General features: G+C 41.4%; 1 long non-coding RNA gene across 1 annotated transcript; it reads right to left on the bottom strand.

Annotated features, from left to right (window-relative positions):
- Positions 1 to 1,237: 1,237 nt before the first annotated feature.
- On the bottom strand, positions 1,238 to 2,646 carry LOC129771094 (uncharacterized). Its single transcript, XR_008742279.1, has 3 exons — positions 1,854 to 2,646; positions 1,678 to 1,790; positions 1,238 to 1,610 (listed from the first exon to the last, which is right to left on the bottom strand). It is a non-coding gene; the product is annotated as an uncharacterized LOC129771094 (long non-coding RNA).
- Positions 2,647 to 8,304: the final 5,658 nt, after the last annotated feature.

The raw sequence follows: 8,304 nt of genomic DNA, 5'->3' as shown, positions 1-8,304 counted from the left end.
CAAACGACCGCCATTTTGTCAAAAAAGATGTTTTTGACTTGCCCGAGATTCATGCGATAGCGGCATCTTTACTGATTTAAAATCTCTTCGATTTTTTTTTGTTTCAGATAACCAGAAGGGCTGGAATCGTGTACGCCATTGCATAACTTTTTTTTACATAATTCTCTCATGAAAATTGAACAAAATAAATAGATAAAAAATTCAGTAAATATCAAGTGTAATTAATAATAATTATTACAAATTATTTACAAAAACTTTAGCAGCTGATTAATTTTTGTAAAATATATCGCAAGTTAAAGATAAAAACAAAAAGATCAGCGTCATAGATGAACATGATGACTTTCTACTAATCTAATATATTATATTCAACTGAATTAGTAGATGAGAGTTCAAGCTCCAAAGAATTTCAGGATACGAATGCACTTGCAACCGAAGTGCAAGCTTGTTATACAGTCAAACATCAGGAGCATGTTTGAACTTGAATTTGATTATGATTTTCCTCGTGTTGAATCGCGTATTTTTGTCAAATACAGAGTAAGGGCGATTACACATTATCCGGTTTCTGCCGGACCGGTTTCAAAAAGCGCCGCTGGGTTTGGACGGAAAACCGGACAACAATGTGAAAGAGACCTCGCGCTACACAAAACCGTACATCTCTCACAAACACATATATGCATTTATTTATATGTGGATTTGACAGGTAAACATTGCTTCAAATATTCCGGTTACATGCAGCTGAGTGCAGACGGAAAACCTTAAACCCACAGCTGCTGCGGCAACCACGAGCGTTCTCATATGTATGTTCCTTGGAAATCATATAAGGCCGAATGTTGGAGTGTAGCACACCATGAGCATGATCAAAGTGAGACCAGGCCTCACGGACATTACACACATCCTGCATCATAACGGCGTTCATACCGTACCTATCGTGAATACTTCCGACCCACTTCAGAATACGTTTAAAAAACTAACTTTAGTCCAGCTGCGGTTTATTCATTCATACGCATAATTATTTCGTTTCCAAGCATACACGAATAGTATGATTTATTTCACACGCTCTGTTGCCACATAATTTTTCAACAGTCTCAGAAACACGGTTAGATAAAAGTGCAATTTGATGAACCAATAATAATAACATTCCGTTACAACCCAGAGGCACTATTTATTTATATGTATAATGTGTTCACTTCCTGTGATTATTTTGGAATTTACCAACAAGAGAATGTATACACATCCATTCATTCTAGAGTTTTTTTTTATTTCATTAATACAGTAAACAAATTACGAATAAAATAACATAATTCGTTCAAACACTATTCCATTGCTGCTTCCGCTGATCCTCGTCGAAGAACGAGCTCAACATATGCCGCAATTCCTCGAGCACGTAATCCTGGGGCATGGGCAGCTTCTCGAGCCCAATTCGCATCACAGCTATCAATACGCGGATCCGGGGCAAAGAATGACCGAATCAGATAAGCTGGAATTTCGTTCTGACAGAACCGATGCTTTGGCGTCGGGCATTGGAACATTTAGATCACAGAGCACATATCTGACAGTTTTGGCTGGAGTGCCTTGGTCTCGTCGTCGATCGCGTCGCCGGTCAGGTCAAACTGGAATGCCCAAAGAATATTAGACGAGAGAATTATTTTTAGTGTGTTCAAATTAACAAAAACTAACCTTCTCATTCAGCTCGATAAAGCCGCTCGAAATCCGCCCCTCCATGAACCGATTGAAGATTTGTTTGACATCCCCGAACTCGTTCAATAATTATTTCAGATAAGGGATGTTGCCTGTGAACAAAAAATAGAAGTCAATTAAATAACTCGATCTGCTTGTCAAAAGACACCACTCACCGTTAATAACACAGTCCGTGGCAATATGCTAAATAATGACATCGTGCACCTGTGACCATTGCTTCTCTTTGAGCAGAAACTTGCATCACAGAATTAGTTCCACAACACTGGTAGTTGTTGAAGAAGTGAAATAAAAATTTCAGCATCCATATCGCTTGCAAATTATCAACTGGTTTCAAAATCAACAAACAAACGTCAATAGTGCACACATACTATTACATTAGACGAAAAATTGCCTGAATTGTACTAATACTAACAGACATGACAAACAACTGTCAATTCGCTTTCATGGCATGGAGCTTCGTGCTCCGCTTTTGGGAAATGATAGTGATAATGGATTTTCAGGTGCATTAAACACATATCTTAAAATAAAAACTATGAATGAAAATTAACTTCTTCTCATGAAATGTGTTCTTTATGTAATAAAGTAATACGTTCTTTTGCAAGTTGGGAAACCTCCTGAACAATAATTGTGTCTGATAATGATTGTATATTACAATGATGAGTTTTAGTTAAAATATCAAGGAAACTATACAAAAATGGTTAAGGAAGAATCAATACCACAGGTTCTGAGCAATCAAATAATATGAAGTAAAAGTTTTCATTAAAAATTTAAACAACTTAAAACTGTCTTGAGGTGTGATAATCTTATAGAGAATGATTTGCTTTCCCAAACCGATGTCTCCACCAGACGTCGACACTATTCTACGGTCATCGCGTATAATGCTTGTCCGGTCACCGGACATTGCAGTCGCTGTAGACGGCTGCATCACGGCGTCGTAAAAAGGTTGGTCCGATCGAAATTTGCCATTTGGGTTTCAAACCGGTCCGGCAGAAACCGGATAATGTGTAATCGGCCTAAGTCAAGACGTGCCTGAATGACTTGTGTGCTCAAACACATTTTCTGGCACGAACTTGTTCACGCTTGTTTTGCTTTTTTCATTTTGTGCGAACTTGTGCACACTCAACTTGTCAAGTTTTTGAAAAGTACAACCATAATACTTTCTACTAAACAATCAGTCAGTTGGATCACGTTACATTATCTTGAATGTTTCAAATTAGAATTTGTGTTACTTCATAGTTGATTTTTTGTCATTCGCTATCCAACTCTTGACGAGTAAAGTTCAGTGTCGTTATTGTGCGTTGCCACTTTTACTATTGTGCGATTGGTATAGTGTACGAGTGAAGGTCATTGCTGTCCGTTTTCGAATTGACCTTTTGTGAAGTGGAACAAAGGAAGCAGCGCTCTTGCAGCTTGCAGCCCTTGGCGGCTGTTGAACATCGGCATAACGGGATCGCCATCGTGTGGCTGTCGTTAACGGGAATTATCATCACGTGACCGTGTGAGCTATTCTTGCGCTATTGTGTTGATCCATAGCGCGTAGCCTCTGTCTCTCCCTGGTTAGGGCAGTAGAGCGCAGTATCGGAACAACTTTTATATTAAGGTACACCTATTTAATATTAATATTATTATTCAACTCATTTGTTCATTGTTTAATATTATTATCATAATTTATTTTTGTTTTGTTATTTTTTTTTTCGAGATTATTGTTAAAATCAATAATATATTAGAAATAAGACAGAAATTTTTGTAAAATGGAGGATAGTGGAGGATCTCCAGAGATGGAGATCTCCGATAATGAATCCCATTTAAGATCTGGGAAAAAACATAAACGAGTCCCTCAAAAAGAAGATAATTCTTCTGGGGACGAATCTGCTCATCCTTCCAAGCCCCCCTCTAAGAAAATAGCAAGCCTCCCTTCTGAACCGACTGTTACTTCCACTCCCCCTCTCCCATCATCGATTTCGCTTCCCCCTTCTGATGTTTCCGATCCAACCCAATCCTCGTCCTCGTCCTCGTCTTCTCCCTCTGTTGTTTCCGCTCCACGTGTCAGAGTTTATCCAGAAGATGCACCTGGAACTGGCCCATGGGTTGTTTTCCTCCGGCCAAAACCAAAAGGAAAAGCCTTAACGTGATTCAGATCATGAAAGATCTGGCCAGATACACTTCTGTATCTGAAATTCGCAGGGTTAGACCGAACAAATTGCGGGTTGTCGTGAATGAACGGAAACACGCAAACGAGATTGTTGCTGACCAACACTTCACTCTCGAATATAGAACATTTATACCCTCCCATAACGTAGAAATTGAGGGGGTGATAACTGAAACGGGTCTGACGAGCGAACAAATAAAAAAAGAAGGAAAAGGCAAGTTCAAGAAGCTTCCCTCAATGGAAGTAAAGATCTTGGACTGTCGCCAACTCGGGAAACTCTCCCATGATGGGGACCAAACGAAATTTACGCCGTCCGACTCGTTTCGAGTCACCTTTGCTGGTGCCGCCCTCCCTGACTACGTTATGGTGGACAAATTGAGATTACCTGTGCGACTCTTCGTGCCAAAGCCCATGACTTGCAACAAATGCAAGTCAGTTGGTCACACTTCAGATTATTGTGCCAACAAGGAGCGCTGTGCCACTTGCGGAGAGCAACATGAGGGGAAATCCTGCAGTGCGACTGAGCATAAGTGTCCATATTGCGGAGGATCCCCACACGCGCTCTCAGCTTGTGAAACTTACAAGAGTCGCTGGGAGAAACAGAAGCGCTCTTTAAACGAACGCTCGAAGCGCACTTTTGCGGAAATTTTAAAGGGCGCTTCTCCACTGGCCCAACAACAACAACAACCAATCTCAACACACAATACCTTTTCCACGTTGCCAGTTGATGAAATGGAAGCGGACACAGCTAGCGGGGGCACACCGTTTATTTTCAAAGGGAATCCCCGGCGCAAAAATGTGACCACTCCCAAAGTTCAAGAACAAGTCCCCCCGGTGATACCCCCAGTTAGCTTACCTAAAAAATCGAGTGCAGCGGACAAGCAAAATCAGGTTCCTCCTGGCTTCCGTGGGAATAGTTCACCTTCGAACGACCCAGCACTCGAGGGGACATCAAAAACCCCAACTGTCCCTGTTTTTCCGTCCAGCTCAACTTCCCAATCGGGATTTATAAAGTTGTCTGACCTTTTGGATCAAATCTTCAAGTGTTTTAATGTTTCCGACTCCATCAGAACCCTTGTCTTCTCAATGCTTCCAGTAATCAAGAAAATTTTACAGCAATTGATGCAAACATGGCCCCTCCTTGCAATGATTATCTCTCTTGATGTCTAATTTAGATAGAGAGGTCGGAGATATCACTGTTTTACAGTGGAATTGTCGTAGTCTTATCCCTAAATTGGATACATTCAAATTTTTAACTCATAACTTCAATTGTGATGTTTTTGCTCTGTCCGAAACTTGGCTTTCTTCGCGAGATGATATCTCTTTCCACGATTTTAATATTATACGCTTGGACCGCGATGACAGATACGGAGGGGTACTATTGGGGATCAATAAGTGCCACTCATTTTTTCGAATTGACCTTCCACCTATTGGAGGGATCGAAGCTGTTGCTTGTCATGCAAACATCAGAGGCAAAGACCTCTGTATTGTCAGCTTGTATTGGCCTCCGAGAGCTGCGGTTAGCCGCAAACAACTTGATGACATGTGCTCACTCCTTCCTGAGCCACGATTGATCTTGGGAGACTTCAACTCTCACGGAACTGCCTGGGGGGAACAGTACGACGACAATCGTTCATTGTTGATATATGATCTTTGTAACAGCTTCAATATGACACTTTTGAACACTGGGGAAACAACACGTGTACCTAAACCTCCTGCTAACCCAAGTGCTCTTGACCTCTCGCTTTGCTCGAATTCACTATCGTTAGATTGCAAGTGGAATGTAATCCAGGACCCCAACGGTAGTGATCACTTGCCAATCAAAATTTCCATCACCATTGGGTCGAATTCTTCTGAATCTATAAACATGGCATATGACCTCACAAGACACATTGACTGGAAAGAATATGCGGACGCGATTGCTCTAGCCATCAATTCCAGAGATGGTTTACCTCCATTGGAGGAGTATAACTTCCTTTCTCGTTTGATCTATGACAGCGCGGTTCGCGCTCAAACGAAACCCATCCCAGGCTCCACTATTCGTCGAAGGCCTCCCAATCTATGGTGGGATAGCATATGTTCCAAGCTTTATGTAGAAAAATCGAATGCATTTAAAGCTTTTCGGAAACGTGGAACCCCTGAAAATTTTCAGACGTATTTGGACCTTGAAAATCAATTTAAAAACTTGATCAAAGGGAAAAAACGTGCTTATTGGCGAAATTTCGTGGGAGGTTTGTCACGAGAAACGTCAATGAAAAAATTATGGAAAGTGGCTCGAAACATGAGAAATCGCTCTTCAACGAATGAAAGCGAAGAATATTCACATCGATGGATTTTGAATTTTGCACGGAAGGTTTGTCCTGATTCCGCTCCTGTGCAAAAAATAGTTCGAGATATACCACAAGATAGGTGCGATCTTGATTCCGAGTTTTCGATGGTAGAATTCTCTCTTGCTCTCCTTTCTTGTAACAATTCTGCCCCAGGATCGGATCGAATTAAGTTCAACTTGCTGAAAAACCTCCCTGATGTTGCGAAACATCGCTTGTTGAATTTATTCAATCGGTTTCTGGAGCATAATATTGTTCCAGATGACTGGAGACAAGTACGAGTTATAGCTATTCAAAAACCCGGAAAACCTGCGTCCGACTTCAATTCGTACCGCCCAATAGCAATGCTGTCTTGTATACGGAAATTGTTGGAGAAAATGATCTTGTTTCGCCTTGATCGATGGGTTGAAACGAATGGCTTACTCTCAGATACACAATATGGGTTCCGCAGGGGCAAGGGGACGAATGATTGTCTTGCGTTGCTTTCTTCAGAAATTCAAATGGCTTACGCCGAAAAAAAACAAATGGCTTCAGTATTCTTGGACATAAAGGGGGCCTTTGATTCTGTTTCAATAGAGGTTTTGTCAGACAAATTACACTCTCGGGGTCTGCCGCCTCTATTGAATAATATGTTATATAATTTGCTTTGTGAGAAACATTTGAACTTTTCTCACGGAGATTCGGCAGTAAGTCGGGTCTCTTACATGGGCCTCCCCCAGGGCTCATGTTTAAGCCCCCTTTTGTACAACTTCTATGTAAGCGACATCGACAATTGCCTTACACAAAATTGCAGCCTAAGACAACTTGCAGATGATGGAGTGGTGTCTGTCGTAGGATCAAACGAATCCGACCTGCAAGGACCCTTACAAGATACTTTGAACAATTTTTCAACCTGGGCCATTGGGCTAGGGATCGAATTCTCCACGGAGAAAACAGAGATGATGGTTTTTTCTAGGAAGCATAGACCAGCAAAACCAAAGCTTCAACTTTTGGGTAAACCGATCACTCATGCTATGTCATTCAAGTATCTTGGGGTCTGGTTCGACTCCAAATGTACTTGGGGGGCCCATATTAGGTATCTGAGTAAAAAATGTCAACAAAGAATAAACTTTCTCCGTACAATTACCGGCACCTGGTGGGGAGCCCATCCCGAAGATCTTATTATGTTGTATCGAACAACTATTCTCTCAGTGATGGAGTATGGCAGTTTCTGTTTTCAATCAGCTGCCAAAACACACCTCATTAAACTCGAGCGAATTCAGTATCTTTGTCTCCGTATTGCGTTGGGATGTATGCCCTCAACGCATACCATGAGTCTCGAAGTTTTGGCAGGCGTACTCCCACTAAAAGATCGCTTCAATTTATTATCTCTTCGGTTCCTCATCCGGTGTAAGGTTATGAATCCATTGGTGATCGGAAATTTTGAGCAATTGATCGAGCTAAATTTTCATTCTAGATTCATGAGTTCATATCATGAATTCACCTCTATGCAGGTTGTTCTTTCTTCGTATATTCCCAACCGTGTTTGTTTTCCTGACTACATCAATTCCTCTGTACATTTCGATCTGTTCATGAAGGAGAAAATCCATGAAAATCCAGATTATCTTAGATTGGGGTTCGTTCCTACAATCTTCAATGCAAAGTATGGGCGTATCAATTGTGATAATATATACTTTACTGATGGGTCCTCTATGAATGAGTCCACAGGATTTGGAGTGTTCAACGTATTTTTTAGCACCTCACACAGTCTTCAGAATCCTTGCTCGGTATATATTGCTGAATTGGCAGCGATATACTGGGCGCTGGACAGCGTCGCCTCACGACCTGTTGAACACTATTACATTGTAACGGATAGTCTTAGCTCTGTCGAAGCTATCCGTTCAGTGAGGCCGGAAAAGCACTCGCCGTACTTCCTTGAGAGAATACGAGAAATTTTGAGTGCTTTATCCAGACGCTGTTATGTCATTACCTTTGTCTGGGTCCCTTCACATTGCTCAATTCCGGGTAATGAGAGGGCTGACTCATTGGCAAAGGTAGGTGCAATTGAAGGCGATATATATCAGCGTCAAATCGCCTTCAATGAATTTTATTCTTTAGTTCGCAAAAATACCATCGCTAACTGGCAACGCA

Source organism: Toxorhynchites rutilus, chromosome 2 (genome assembly GCF_029784135.1).
Source record: "Toxorhynchites rutilus septentrionalis strain SRP chromosome 2, ASM2978413v1, whole genome shotgun sequence".
Classification (NCBI taxonomy): Eukaryota; Metazoa; Arthropoda; class Insecta; order Diptera; family Culicidae; genus Toxorhynchites; species Toxorhynchites rutilus.
This window is presented reverse-complemented; position numbering and strand designations above follow the sequence as displayed.